At 40.8% G+C, this 13,502-nt stretch overlaps 15 non-coding genes across 15 annotated transcripts; all 15 read left to right on the top strand.

Moving 5' to 3' along the window:
- The first annotated feature begins 597 nt into the window (after nt 1-597).
- Nucleotides 598-670, top strand: TRNAK-UUU (transfer RNA lysine (anticodon UUU)). The gene has a single exon. It is a non-coding gene; the product is annotated as a tRNA-Lys (tRNA).
- A 768-nt stretch (nt 671-1,438) lies between these two features.
- Nucleotides 1,439-1,511, top strand: TRNAK-UUU (transfer RNA lysine (anticodon UUU)). Its single transcript has one exon. It is a non-coding gene; the product is annotated as a tRNA-Lys (tRNA).
- Nucleotides 1,512-2,279: 768 nt separating this feature from the next.
- TRNAK-UUU (transfer RNA lysine (anticodon UUU)) lies at nt 2,280-2,352 on the top strand. Its single transcript has one exon. It is a non-coding gene; the product is annotated as a tRNA-Lys (tRNA).
- A 766-nt stretch (nt 2,353-3,118) lies between these two features.
- On the top strand, nt 3,119-3,191 carry TRNAK-UUU (transfer RNA lysine (anticodon UUU)). The gene has a single exon. It is a non-coding gene; the product is annotated as a tRNA-Lys (tRNA).
- A 768-nt stretch (nt 3,192-3,959) lies between these two features.
- Nucleotides 3,960-4,032, top strand: TRNAK-UUU (transfer RNA lysine (anticodon UUU)). Its single transcript has one exon. It is a non-coding gene; the product is annotated as a tRNA-Lys (tRNA).
- Nucleotides 4,033-4,801: 769 nt separating this feature from the next.
- On the top strand, nt 4,802-4,874 carry TRNAK-UUU (transfer RNA lysine (anticodon UUU)). The gene has a single exon. It is a non-coding gene; the product is annotated as a tRNA-Lys (tRNA).
- A 1,351-nt stretch (nt 4,875-6,225) lies between these two features.
- On the top strand, nt 6,226-6,298 carry TRNAK-UUU (transfer RNA lysine (anticodon UUU)). The gene has a single exon. It is a non-coding gene; the product is annotated as a tRNA-Lys (tRNA).
- A 768-nt stretch (nt 6,299-7,066) lies between these two features.
- Nucleotides 7,067-7,139, top strand: TRNAK-UUU (transfer RNA lysine (anticodon UUU)). The gene has a single exon. It is a non-coding gene; the product is annotated as a tRNA-Lys (tRNA).
- A 751-nt stretch (nt 7,140-7,890) lies between these two features.
- TRNAK-UUU (transfer RNA lysine (anticodon UUU)) lies at nt 7,891-7,963 on the top strand. The gene has a single exon. It is a non-coding gene; the product is annotated as a tRNA-Lys (tRNA).
- A 766-nt stretch (nt 7,964-8,729) lies between these two features.
- TRNAK-UUU (transfer RNA lysine (anticodon UUU)) lies at nt 8,730-8,802 on the top strand. Its single transcript has one exon. It is a non-coding gene; the product is annotated as a tRNA-Lys (tRNA).
- A 768-nt stretch (nt 8,803-9,570) lies between these two features.
- Nucleotides 9,571-9,643, top strand: TRNAK-UUU (transfer RNA lysine (anticodon UUU)). The gene has a single exon. It is a non-coding gene; the product is annotated as a tRNA-Lys (tRNA).
- A 768-nt stretch (nt 9,644-10,411) lies between these two features.
- TRNAK-UUU (transfer RNA lysine (anticodon UUU)) lies at nt 10,412-10,484 on the top strand. The gene has a single exon. It is a non-coding gene; the product is annotated as a tRNA-Lys (tRNA).
- A 766-nt stretch (nt 10,485-11,250) lies between these two features.
- TRNAK-UUU (transfer RNA lysine (anticodon UUU)) lies at nt 11,251-11,323 on the top strand. Its single transcript has one exon. It is a non-coding gene; the product is annotated as a tRNA-Lys (tRNA).
- A 768-nt stretch (nt 11,324-12,091) lies between these two features.
- TRNAK-UUU (transfer RNA lysine (anticodon UUU)) lies at nt 12,092-12,164 on the top strand. The gene has a single exon. It is a non-coding gene; the product is annotated as a tRNA-Lys (tRNA).
- A 768-nt stretch (nt 12,165-12,932) lies between these two features.
- TRNAK-UUU (transfer RNA lysine (anticodon UUU)) lies at nt 12,933-13,005 on the top strand. The gene has a single exon. It is a non-coding gene; the product is annotated as a tRNA-Lys (tRNA).
- Nucleotides 13,006-13,502: the final 497 nt, after the last annotated feature.

The raw sequence follows: 13,502 nt of genomic DNA, 5'->3' as shown, positions 1-13,502 counted from the left end.
GAAATAACAATCTTTGTACAAAGTTTTAATATTGGGGAGACAGATTGGTCGAAAAAAAAGCAGACAGGCGCTGCTGAGATTCAAACTCAGGATCTCCAGTTTACTAGACAGGCGCTTTAACCAACTAAGCCACAAAACCTCTTTGGCATCTGATCTCCTGTCCTTCCTCATGTAATCATTTAGAAGTGAAATCCACTTTTTTTAAGGCTGGGCTTCTGTTGCAATATAACTTTACAAAATGTTTTCCAATTGACTGAAACTCCAATGCACAAAACGAGCATGTCATTAATCGTTGATTTAGAGTGGACTTCATTGCCCAGTGTGTGTATTGAGGAGCACATGTTCGCCTTTACTGGGGAGCAATTTTGCACTCATGAATGTGGCAAAACATTCAAATCCGTAAGTGGGTGAACATTAAAGTCCTAGATGCTGCAAATCTCTATATCTGGATACGGAATGACTGAAAAAAGTTATGTCTCCAGTGTCAAAATGTGTGTAATGCACTAGTAATTCATTTCCTTTATTGACCAGTGAGGTAGCCATGTATGGAGGTGCTGTAGAGTGAAAATCAAGTTTCAAATGGGCAGTGATCTTTGTGCCTGGATAGCTCAGTCGGTAGAGCATCAGACTTTTAATCTGAGGGTCCAGGGTTCAAGTCCCTGTTCAGGCGTACCTTTGCTTCTTTTACAAAAAATTAAGCAGGAAATATGAATTGCTCATTCTAATATGTGCTATTTCTGATGGCATCGCAACCTTGGGCAATATGATTCTAAGGTAGTGGAGTCCAGAGTTCTTGGATGCTTTGCCAACATTTCAAGCCTGACTGTGCTTCTAAATAGCATGAAATAGCAATCTTTGTACAAAGTTTTAATATTGGGGAGACAGATTGGTCGAAAAAAAAGCAGACAGGCGCTGCTGAGATTCGAACTCAGGATCTCCTGTTTACTAGACAGGCGCTTTAACCAACTAAGCCACAGCACCTTTTTTGCATCTGGTCTCCTTTCCTTCCTCATGTAATCATTTAGAAGTGAAATCCACTTTTTTAAGGCTGGGCTTCTGTTGCAATATAACTTTTCAAAATGTTTTCCAATTGACTGAAACTCCATTGCACAAAACGAGCATGTCATTAATCGTCGATTTAGAGTGGACTGCATTGCCCAGTGTGTGCATTGAGGAGCACATGTTCGTCTTTACTGGGGAGCAAGTTTGCACTCATGAATGTGGCAAAACATTCAAATCCGTTAGTGGGTGAACATTAAAGTCCTAGATGCTGCAAATCTCTATATCTGGATACGGAATGACTGAAAAAAGTTATGTCTCCAGTGTCAAAATGTGTGTAATGCACTAGTAATTCATTTCCTTTATTGACCAGTGAGGTAGCCATGTATGGAGGTGCTGTAGAGTGAAAATCAAGTTTCAAATGGGCAGTGATCCTTGTGCCTGGATAGCTCAGTCGGTAGAGCATCAGACTTTTAATCTGAGGGTCCAGGGTTCAAGTCCCTGTTCAGGCGTACCTTTGCTTCTTTTACAAAAAATTAAGCAGGAAATATGAATTGCTCATTCTAATATGTGCTATTTCTGATGGCATCGCAACCTTGGGCAATATGACTCTAAGGTAGTGGAGTCCAGAGTTCTTGGATGCTTTGTCAACATTTCAAGCCTGACTGTGCTTCTAAATAGCATGAAACAGCAATCTTTGTACAAAGTTTTAATATTGGGGAGACAGATTGGTCGAAAAAAAAGCAGACAGGCGCTGCTGAGATTCGAACTCAGGATCTCCTGTTTACTAGACAGGCGCTTTAACCAACTAAGCCACAGCACCTTTTTTGCATCTGGTCTCCTTTCGTTCCTCATGTAATCATTTAGAAGCGAAATCCACTTTTTTAAGGCTGGGCTTCTGTTGCAATATAACTTTTCAAAATGTTTTCCAATTGACTGAAACTCCATTGCACAAAACGAGCATGTCATTAATCGTCGATTTAGAGTGGACTGCATTGCCCAGTGTGTGCATTGAGGAGCACATGTTCGTCTTTACTGGGGAGCAAGTTTGCACTCATGAATGTGGCAAAACATTCAAATCCGTAAGTGGGTGAACATTAAAGTCCTAGATGCTGCAAATCTCTATATCTGGATACGGAATGACTGAAAAAAGTTATGTCTCCAGTGTCAAAATGTGTGTAATGCACTAGTAATTCATTTCCTTTATTGACCAGTGAGGTAGCCATGTATGGAGGTGCTGTAGAGTGAAAATCAAGTTTCAAATGGGCAGTGATCCCTGTGCCTGGATAGCTCAGTCGGTAGAGCATCAGACTTTTAATCTGAGGGTCCAGGGTTCAAGTCCCTGTTCAGGCGTATCTTTGCTTCTTTTACAAAAAATTTAGCAGGAAATATGAATTGCTCATTCTAATATGTGCTATTTCTGATGGCATCGCAACCTTGGGCAATATGACTCTAAGGTAGTGGAGTCCAGAATTCTTGGATGCTTTGCCAACATTTCAAGCCTGACTATGCTTCTAAATAGCATGAAATAATCTTTGTACAAAGTTTTAATATTGGGGAGACAGATTGGTCAAAAAAAAAGCAGACAGGCGCTGCTGAGATTCGAACTCAGGATCTCCAGTTTACTAGACAGGCGCTTTAACCAACTAAGCCACAGCACCTCTTTTGCATCTGATCTCCTGTCCTTCCTCATGTAATCATTTAGAAGTGAAATCCACTTTTTTTAAGGCTGGGCTTCTGTTGCAATATAACTTTACAAAATGTTTTCCAATTGACTGAAACTCCATTGCACAAAACGAGCATGTCATTAATCGTTGATTTAGAGTGGACTGCATTGCCCAGTGTGTGTATTGAGGAGCACATGTTCGCCTTTACTGGGGAGCAATTTTGCACTCATGAATGTGGCAAAACATTCAAATCCGTAAGTGGGTGAACATTAAAGTCCTAGATGCTGCAAATCTCTATATCTGGATACGGAATGACTGAAAAAAGTTATGTCTCCAGTGTCAAAATGTGTGTAATGCACTAGTAATTCATTTCCTTTATTGACCAGTGAGGTAGCCATGTATGGAGGTGCTGTAGAGTGAAAATCAAGTTTCAAATGGGCAGTGATCCTTGTGCCTGGATAGCTCAGTCGGTAGAGCATCAGACTTTTAATCTGAGGGTCCAGGGTTCAAGTCCCTGTTCAGGCGTACCATTGCTTCTTTTACAAAAAATTAAGCAGGAAATATGAATTGCTCATTCTAATATGTGCTATTTCTGATGGCATCGCAACCTTGGGCAATATGACTCTAAGGTAGTGGAGTCCAGAGTTCTTGGATGCTTTGCCAACATTTCAAGCCTGACAGTGCTTCTAAATAGCATGAAACAGCAATCTTTGTACAAAGTTTTAATATTGGGGAGACAGATTGGTCGAAAAAAAAGCAGACAGGCGCTGCTGAGATTCGAACTCAGGATCTCCTGTTTACTAGACAGGCGCTTTAACCAACTAAGCCACAGCACCCTTTTTGCATCTGGTCTCCTTTCCTTCCTCATGTAATCATTTAGAAGTGAAATCCACTTTTTTAAGGCTGGGCTTCTGTTGCAATATAACTTTTCAAAATGTTTTCCAATTGACTGAAACTCCATTGCACAAAACGAGCATGTCATTAATCGTCGATTTAGAGTGGACTGCATTGCCCAGTGTGTGCATTGAGGAGCACATGTTCGTCTTTACTGGGGAGCAAGTTTGCACTCATGAATGTGGCAAAACATTCAAATCCGTAAGTGGGTGAACATTAAAGTCCTAGATGCTGCAAATCTCTATATCTGGATACGGAATGACTGAAAAAAGTTATGTCTCCAGTGTCAAAATGTGTGTAATGCACTAGTAATTCATTTCCTTTATTGACCAGTGAGGTAGCCATGTATGGAGGTGCTGTAGAGTGAAAATCAAGTTTCAAATGGGCAGTGATCCCTGTGCCTGGATAGCTCAGTCGGTAGAGCATCAGACTTTTAATCTGAGGGTCCAGGGTTCAAGTCCCTGTTCAGGCGTATCTTTGCTACTTTTACAAAAAATTTAGCAGGAAATATGAATTGCTCATTCTAATATGTGCTATTTCTGATGGCATCGCAACCTTGGGCAATATGACTCTAAGGTAGTGGAGTCCAGAATTCTTGGATGCTTTGCCAACATTTCAAGCCTGACTGTGCTTCTAAATAGCATGAAATAACAATCTTTGTACAAAGTTTTAATATTGGGGAGACAGATTGGTCGAAAAAAAAGCAGAGAGGGGCTGTTGAGATTCGAACTCAGGATCTCCTGTTTACTAGACAGGCGCTTTAACCAACTAAGCCACAGCACCTCTTTTGCATCTGATCTCCTTTCCTTCCTCATGTAATCATTTAGAAGTGAAATCCACTTTTTTTAAGGCTGGGCTTCTGTTGCAATATAACTTTACAAAATGTTTTCCAATTGACTGAAACTCCATTGCACAAAACGAGCATGTCATTAATCGTTGATTTAGAGTGGACTGCATTGCCCAGTGTGTGTATTGAGGAGCACATGTTCGCCTTTACTGGGGAGCAATTTTGCACTCATGAATGTGGCAAAACATTCAAATCCGTAAGTGGGTGAACATTAAAGTCCTAGATGCTGCAAATCTCTATATCTGGATACGGAATGACTGAAAAAAGTTATGTCTCCAGTGTCAAAATGTGTGCAATGCACTAGTAATTCATTTCCTTTATTGACCAGTGAGGTAGCCATGTATGGAGGTGCTGTAGAGTGAAAATCAAGTTTCAAATGGGCAGTGATCCCTGTGCCTGGATAGCTCAGTCGGTAGAGCATCAGACTTTTAATCTGAGGGTCCAGGGTTCAAGTCCCTGTTCAGGCGTATCTTTGCTTCTTTTACAAAAAATTTAGCAGGAAATATGAATTGCTCATTCTAATATGTGCTATTTCTGATGGCATCGCAACCTTGGGCAATATGACTCTAAGGTAGTGGAGTCCAGAGTTCTTGGATGCTTTGCCAACATTTCAAGCCTGACTGTGCTTCTAAATAGCATGAAACAGCAATCTTTGTACAAAGTTTTAATATTGGGGAGACAGATTGGTCGAAAAAAAAGCAGACAGGCGCTGCTGAGATTCGAACTCAGGATCTCCTGTTTACTAGACAGGCGCTTTAACCAACTAAGCCACAGCACCTTTTTTGCATCTGGTCTCCTTTCCTTCCTCATGTAATCAATCAGAAGTGAAATCCACTTTTTTAAGGCTGGGCTTCTGTTGCAATATAACTTTTCAAAATGTTTTCCAATTGACTGAAACTCCATTGCACAAAACGAGCATGTCATTAATCGTCGATTTAGAGTGGACTGCATTGCCCAGTGTGTGCATTGAGGAGCACATGTTCGTCTTTACTGGGGAGCAAGTTTGCACTCATGAATGTGGCAAAACATTCAAATCCGTAAGTGGGTGAACATTAAAGTCCTAGATGCTGCAAATCTCTATATCTGGATACGGAATGACTGAAAAAAGTTATGTCTCCAGTGTCAAAATGTGTGTAATGCACTAGTAATTCATTTCCTTTATTGACCAGTGAGGTAGCCATGTATGGAGGTGCTGTAGAGTGAAAATCAAGTTTCAAATGGGCAGTGATCTTTGTGCCTGGATAGCTCAGTCGGTAGAGCATCAGACTTTTAATCTGAGGGTCCAGGGTTCAAGTCCCTGTTCAAACTCAGGATCTCCAGTTTACTAGACAGGCGCTTTAACCAACTAAGCCACAAAACCTCTTTGGCATCTGATCTCCTGTCCTTCCTCATGTAATCATTTAGAAGTGAAATCCACTTTTTTTAAGGCTGGGCTTCTGTTGCAATATAACTTTACAAAATGTTTTCCAATTGACTGAAACTCCAATGCACAAAACGAGCATGTCATTAATCGTTGATTTAGAGTGGACTTCATTGCCCAGTGTGTGTATTGAGGAGCACATGTTCGCCTTTACTGGGGAGCAATTTTGCACTCATGAATGTGGCAAAACATTCAAATCCGTAAGTGGGTGAACATTAAAGTCCTAGATGCTGCAAATCTCTATATCTGGATACGGAATGACTGAAAAAAGTTATGTCTCCAGTGTCAAAATGTGTGTAATGCACTAGTAATTCATTTCCTTTATTGACCAGTGAGGTAGCCATGTATGGAGGTGCTGTAGAGTGAAAATCAAGTTTCAAATGGGCAGTGATCTTTGTGCCTGGATAGCTCAGTCGGTAGAGCATCAGACTTTTAATCTGAGGGTCCAGGGTTCAAGTCCCTGTTCAGGCGTACCTTTGCTTCTTTTACAAAAAATTAAGCAGGAAATATGAATTGCTCATTCTAATATGTGCTATTTCTGATGGCATCGCAACCTTGGGCAATATGATTCTAAGGTAGTGGAGTCCAGAGTTCTTGGATGCTTTGCCAACATTTCAAGCCTGACTGTGCTTCTAAATAGCATGAAATAGCAATCTTTGTACAAAGTTTTAATATTGGGGAGACAGATTGGTCGAAAAAAAAGCAGACAGGCGCTGCTGAGATTCGAACTCAGGATCTCCTGTTTACTAGACAGGCGCTTTAACCAACTAAGCCACAGCACCTTTTTTGCATCTGGTCTCCTTTCCTTCCTCATGTAATCATTTAGAAGTGAAATCCACTTTTTTAAGGCTGGGCTTCTGTTGCAATATAACTTTTCAAAATGTTTTCCAATTGACTGAAACTCCATTGCACAAAACGAGCATGTCATTAATCGTCGATTTAGAGTGGACTGCATTGCCCAGTGTGTGCATTGAGGAGCACATGTTCGTCTTTACTGGGGAGCAAGTTTGCACTCATGAATGTGGCAAAACATTCAAATCCGTTAGTGGGTGAACATTAAAGTCCTAGATGCTGCAAATCTCTATATCTGGATACGGAATGACTGAAAAAAGTTATGTCTCCAGTGTCAAAATGTGTGTAATGCACTAGTAATTCATTTCCTTTATTGACCAGTGAGGTAGCCATGTATGGAGGTGCTGTAGAGTGAAAATCAAGTTTCAAATGGGCAGTGATCCTTGTGCCTGGATAGCTCAGTCGGTAGAGCATCAGACTTTTAATCTGAGGGTCCAGGGTTCAAGTCCCTGTTCAGGCGTACCTTTGCTTCTTTTACAAAAAATTAAGCAGGAAATATGAATTGCTCATTCTAATATGTGCTATTTCTGATGGCATCGCAACCTTGGGCAATATGACTCTAAGGTAGTGGAGTCCAGAGTTCTTGGATGCTTTGCCAACATATCAAGCCTGACTGTGCTTCTAAATAGCATGAAATAGCAATCTTTGTACAAAGTTTTAATATTGGGGAGACAGATTGGTCGAAAAAAAGCAGACAGGCGCTGCTGAGATTCGAACTCAGGATCTCCTGTTTACTAGACAGGCGCTTTAACCAACTAAGCCACAGCACCTTTTTTGCATCTGGTCTCCTTTCCTTCCTCATGTAATCCACTTTTTTAAGGCTGGGCTTCTGTTGCAATATAACTTTTCAAAATGTTTTCCAATTGACTGAAACTCCATTGCACAAAACGAGCATGTCATTAATCGTCGATTTAGAGTGGACTGCATTGCCCAGTGTGTGCATTGAGGAGCACATGTTCGTCTTTACTGGGGAGCAAGTTTGCACTCATGAATGTGGCAAAACATTCAAATCCGTAAGTGGGTGAACATTAAAGTCCTAGATGCTGCAAATCTCTATATCTGGATACGGAATGACTGAAAAAAGTTATGTCTCCAGTGTCAAAATGTGTGTAATGCACTAGTAATTCATTTCCTTTATTGACCAGTGAGGTAGCCATGTATGGAGGTGCTGTAGAGTGAAAATCAAGTTTCAAATGGGCAGTGATCCCTGTGCCTGGATAGCTCAGTCGGTAGAGCATCAGACTTTTAATCTGAGGGTCCAGGGTTCAAGTCCCTGTTCAGGCGTATCTTTGCTTCTTTTACAAAAAATTTAGCAGGAAATATGAATTGCTCATTCTAATATGTGCTATTTCTGATGGCATCGCAACCTTGGGCAATATGACTCTAAGGTAGTGGAGTCCAGAATTCTTGGATGCTTTGCCAACATTTCAAGCCTGACTATGCTTCTAAATAGCATGAAATAATCTTTGTACAAAGTTTTAATATTGGGGAGACAGATTGGTCAAAAAAAAAGCAGACAGGCGCTGCTGAGATTCGAACTCAGGATCTCCAGTTTACTAGACAGGCGCTTTAACCAACTAAGCCACAGCACCTCTTTTGCATCTGATCTCCTGTCCTTCCTCATGTAATCATTTAGAAGTGAAATCCACTTTTTTTAAGGCTGGGCTTCTGTTGCAATATAACTTTACAAAATGTTTTCCAATTGACTGAAACTCCATTGCACAAAACGAGCATGTCATTAATCGTTGATTTAGAGTGGACTGCATTGCCCAGTGTGTGTATTGAGGAGCACATGTTCGCCTTTACTGGGGAGCAATTTTGCACTCATGAATGTGGCAAAACATTCAAATCCGTAAGTGGGTGAACATTAAAGTCCTCGATGCTGCAAATCTCTATATCTGGATACGGAATGACTGAAAAAAGTTATGTCTCCAGTGTCAAAATGTGTGTAATGCACTAGTAATTCATTTCCTTTATTGACCAGTGAGGTAGCCATGTATGGAGGTGCTGTAGAGTGAAAATCAAGTTTCAAATGGGCAGTGATCCTTGTGCCTGGATAGCTCAGTCGGTAGAGCATCAGACTTTTAATCTGAGGGTCCAGGGTTCAAGTCCCTGTTCAGGCGTACCATTGCTTCTTTTACAAAAAATTAAGCAGGAAATATGAATTGCTCATTCTAATATGTGCTATTTCTGATGGCATCGCAACCTTGGGCAATATGATTCTAAGGTAGTGGAGTCCAGAGTTCTTGGATGCTTTGCCAACATTTCAAGCCTGACTGTGCTTCTAAATAGCATGAAATAGCAATCTTTGTACAAAGTTTTAATATTGGGGAGACAGATTGGTCGAAAAAAAAGCAGACAGGCGCTGCTGAGATTCGAACTCAGGATCTCCTGTTTACTAGACAGGCGCTTTAACCAACTAAGCCACAGCACCTTTTTTGCATCTGGTCTCCTTTCCTTCCTCATGTAATCATTTAGAAGTGAAATCCACTTTTTTAAGGCTGGGCTTCTGTTGCAATATAACTTTTCAAAATGTTTTCCAATTGACTGAAACTCCATTGCACAAAACGAGCATGTCATTAATCGTCGATTTAGAGTGGACTGCATTGCCCAGTGTGTGCATTGAGGAGCACATGTTCGTCTTTACTGGGGAGCAAGTTTGCACTCATGAATGTGGCAAAACATTCAAATCCGTTAGTGGGTGAACATTAAAGTCCTAGATGCTGCAAATCTCTATATCTGGATACGGAATGACTGAAAAAAGTTATGTCTCCAGTGTCAAAATGTGTGTAATGCACTAGTAATTCATTTCCTTTATTGACCAGTGAGGTAGCCATGTATGGAGGTGCTGTAGAGTGAAAATCAAGTTTCAAATGGGCAGTGATCCTTGTGCCTGGATAGCTCAGTCGGTAGAGCATCAGACTTTTAATCTGAGGGTCCAGGGTTCAAGTCCCTGTTCAGGCGTACCTTTGCTTCTTTTACAAAAAATTAAGCAGGAAATATGAATTGCTCATTCTAATATGTGCTATTTCTGATGGCATCGCAACCTTGGGCAATATGACTCTAAGGTAGTGGAGTCCAGAGTTCTTGGATGCTTTGTCAACATTTCAAGCCTGACTGTGCTTCTAAATAGCATGAAACAGCAATCTTTGTACAAAGTTTTAATATTGGGGAGACAGATTGGTCGAAAAAAAAGCAGACAGGCGCTGCTGAGATTCGAACTCAGGATCTCCTGTTTACTAGACAGGCGCTTTAACCAACTAAGCCACAGCACCTTTTTTGCATCTGGTCTCCTTTCCTTCCTCATGTAATCATTTAGAAGCGAAATCCACTTTTTTAAGGCTGGGCTTCTGTTGCAATATAACTTTTCAAAATGTTTTCCAATTGACTGAAACTCCATTGCACAAAACGAGCATGTCATTAATCGTCGATTTAGAGTGGACTGCATTGCCCAGTGTGTGCATTGAGGAGCACATGTTCGTCTTTACTGGGGAGCAAGTTTGCACTCATGAATGTGGCAAAACATTCAAATCCGTAAGTGGGTGAACATTAAAGTCCTAGATGCTGCAAATCTCTATATCTGGATACGGAATGACTGAAAAAAGTTATGTCTCCAGTGTCAAAATGTGTGTAATGCACTAGTAATTCATTTCCTTTATTGACCAGTGAGGTAGCCATGTATGGAGGTGCTGTAGAGTGAAAATCAAGTTTCAAATGGGCAGTGATCCCTGTGCCTGGATAGCTCAGTCGGTAGAGCATCAGACTTTTAATCTGAGGGTCCAGGGTTCAAGTCCCTGTTCAGGCGTATCTTTGCTTCTTTTACAAAAAATTTAGCAGGAAATATGAATTGCTCATTCTAATATGTGCTATTTCTGATGGCATCGCAACCTTGGGCAATATGACTCTAAGGTAGTGGAGTCCAGAATTCTTGGATGCTTTGCCAACATTTCAAGCCTGACTATGCTTCTAAATAGCATGAAATAATCTTTGTACAAAGTTTTAATATTGGGGAGACAGATTGGTCAAAAAAAAAGCAGACAGGCGCTGCTGAGATTCGAACTCAGGATCTCCAGTTTACTAGACAGGCGCTTTAACCAACTAAGCCACAGCACCTCTTTTGCATCTGATCTCCTGTCCTTCCTCATGTAATCATTTAGAAGTGAAATCCACTTTTTTTAAGGCTGGGCTTCTGTTGCAATATAACTTTACAAAATGTTTTCCAATTGACTGAAACTCCATTGCACAAAACGAGCATGTCATTAATCGTTGATTTAGAGTGGACTGCATTGCCCAGTGTGTGTATTGAGGAGCACATGTTCGCCTTTACTGGGGAGCAATTTTGCACTCATGAATGTGGCAAAACATTCAAATCCGTAAGTGGGTGAACATTAAAGTCCTAGATGCTGCAAATCTCTATATCTGGATACGGAATGACTGAAAAAAGTTATGTCTCCAGTGTCAAAATGTGTGTAATGCACTAGTAATTCATTTCCTTTATTGACCAGTGAGGTAGCCATGTATGGAGGTGCTGTAGAGTGAAAATCAAGTTTCAAATGGGCAGTGATCCTTGTGCCTGGATAGCTCAGTCGGTAGAGCATCAGACTTTTAATCTGAGGGTCCAGGGTTCAAGTCCCTGTTCAGGCGTACCTTTGCTTCTTTTACAAAAAATTAAGCAGGAAATATGAATTGCTCATTCTAATATGTGCTATTTCTGATGGCATCGCAACCTTGGGCAATATGATTCTAAGGTAGTGGAGTCCAGAGTTCTTGGATGCTTTGCCAACATTTCAAGCCTGACTGTGCTTCTAAATAGCATGAAATAGCAATCTTTGTACAAAGTTTTAATATTGGGGAGACAGATTGGTCGAAAAAAAAGCAGACAGGCGCTGCTGAGATTCGAACTCAGGATCTCCTGTTTACTAGACAGGCGCTTTAACCAACTAAGCCACAGCACCTTTTTTGCATCTGGTCTCCTTTCCTTCCTCATGTAATCATTTAGAAGTGAAATCCACTTTTTTAAGGCTGGGCTTCTGTTGCAATATAACTTTTCAAAATGTTTTCCAATTGACTGAAACTCCATTGCACAAAACGAGCATGTCATTAATCGTCGATTTAGAGTGGACTGCATTGCCCAGTGTGTGCATTGAGGAGCACATGTTCGTCTTTACTGGGGAGCAAGTTTGCACTCATGAATGTGGCAAAACATTCAAATCCGTAAGTGGGTGAACATTAAAGTCCTAGATGCTGCAAATCTCTATATCTGGATACGGAATGACTGAAAAAAGTTATGTCTCCAGTGTCAAAATGTGTGTAATGCACTAGTAATTCATTTCCTTTATTGACCAGTGAGGTAGCCATGTATGGAGGTGCTGTAGAGTGAAAATCAAGTTTCAAATGGGCAGTGATCCTTGTGCCTGGATAGCTCAGTCGGTAGAGCATCAGACTTTTAATCTGAGGGTCCAGGGTTCAAGTCCCTGTTCAGGCGTACCATTGCTTCTTTTACAAAAAATTAAGCAGGAAATATGAATTGCTCATTCTAATATGTGCTATTTCTGATGGCATCGCAACCTTGGGCAATATGACTCTAAGGTAGTGGAGTCCAGAGTTCTTGGATGCTTTGCCAACATTTCAAGCCTGACAGTGCTTCTAAATAGCATGAAACAGCAATCTTTGTACAAAGTTTTAATATTGGGGAGACAGATTGGTCGAAAAAAAAGCAGACAGGCGCTGCTGAGATTCGAACTCAGGATCTCCTGTTTACTAGACAGGCGCTTTAACCAACTAAGCCACAGCACCCTTTTTGCATCTGGTCTCCTTTCCTTCCTCATGTAATCATTTAGAAGTGAAATCCACTTTTTTAAGGCTGGGCTTCTGTTGCAATATAACTTTTCAAAATGTTTTCCAATTGACTGAAACTCCATTGCACAAAACGAGCATGTCATTAATCGTCGATTTAGAGTGGACTGCATTGCCCAGTGTGTGCATTGAGGAGCACATGTTCGTCTTTACTGGGGAGCAAGTTTGCACTCATGAATGTGGCAAAACATTCAAATCCGTAAGTGGGTGAACATTAAAGTCCTAGATGCTGCAAATCTCTATATCTGGATACGGAATGACTGAAAAAAGTTATGTCTCCAGTGTCAAAATGTGTGTAATGCACTAGTAATTCATTTCCTTTATTGACCAGTGAGGTAGCCATGTATGGAGGTGCTGTAGAGTGAAAATCAAGTTTCAAATAGGCAGTGATCCCTGTGCCTGGATAGCTCAGTCGGTAGAGCATCAGACTTTTAATCTGAGGGTCCAGGGTTCAAGTCCCTGTTCAGGCGTATCTTTGCTACTTTTACAAAAAATTTAGCAGGAAATATGAATTGCTCATTCTAATATGTGCTATTTCTGATGGCATCGCAACCTTGGGCAATATGACTCTAAGGTAGTGGAGTCCAGAATTCTTGGATGCTTTGCCAACATTTCAAGCCTGACTGTGCTTCTAAATAGCATGAAATAACAATCTTTGTACAAAGTTTTAATATTGGGGAGACAGATTGGTCGAAAAAAAAGCAGAGAGGGGCTGTTGAGATTCGAACTCAGGATCTCCTGTTTACTAGACAGGCGCTTTAACCAACTAAGCCACAGCACCTCTTTTGCATCTGATCTCCTTTCCTTCCTCATGTAATCATTTAGAAGTGAAATCCACTTTTTTTAAGGCTGGGCTTCTGTTGCAATATAACTTTACAAAATGTTTTCCAATTGACTGAAACTCCATTGCACAAAACGAGCATGTCATTAATCGTTGATTTAGAGTGGACTGCATTGCCCAGTGTGT

This window comes from Ambystoma mexicanum, unplaced genomic scaffold (assembly GCF_040938575.1).
Source record: "Ambystoma mexicanum isolate Mex_15411 unplaced genomic scaffold, UKY_AmexF1_1 Mex_scaf1, whole genome shotgun sequence".
Lineage (NCBI taxonomy): Eukaryota > Metazoa > Chordata > Amphibia > Caudata > Ambystomatidae > Ambystoma > Ambystoma mexicanum.
This window is presented reverse-complemented; position numbering and strand designations above follow the sequence as displayed.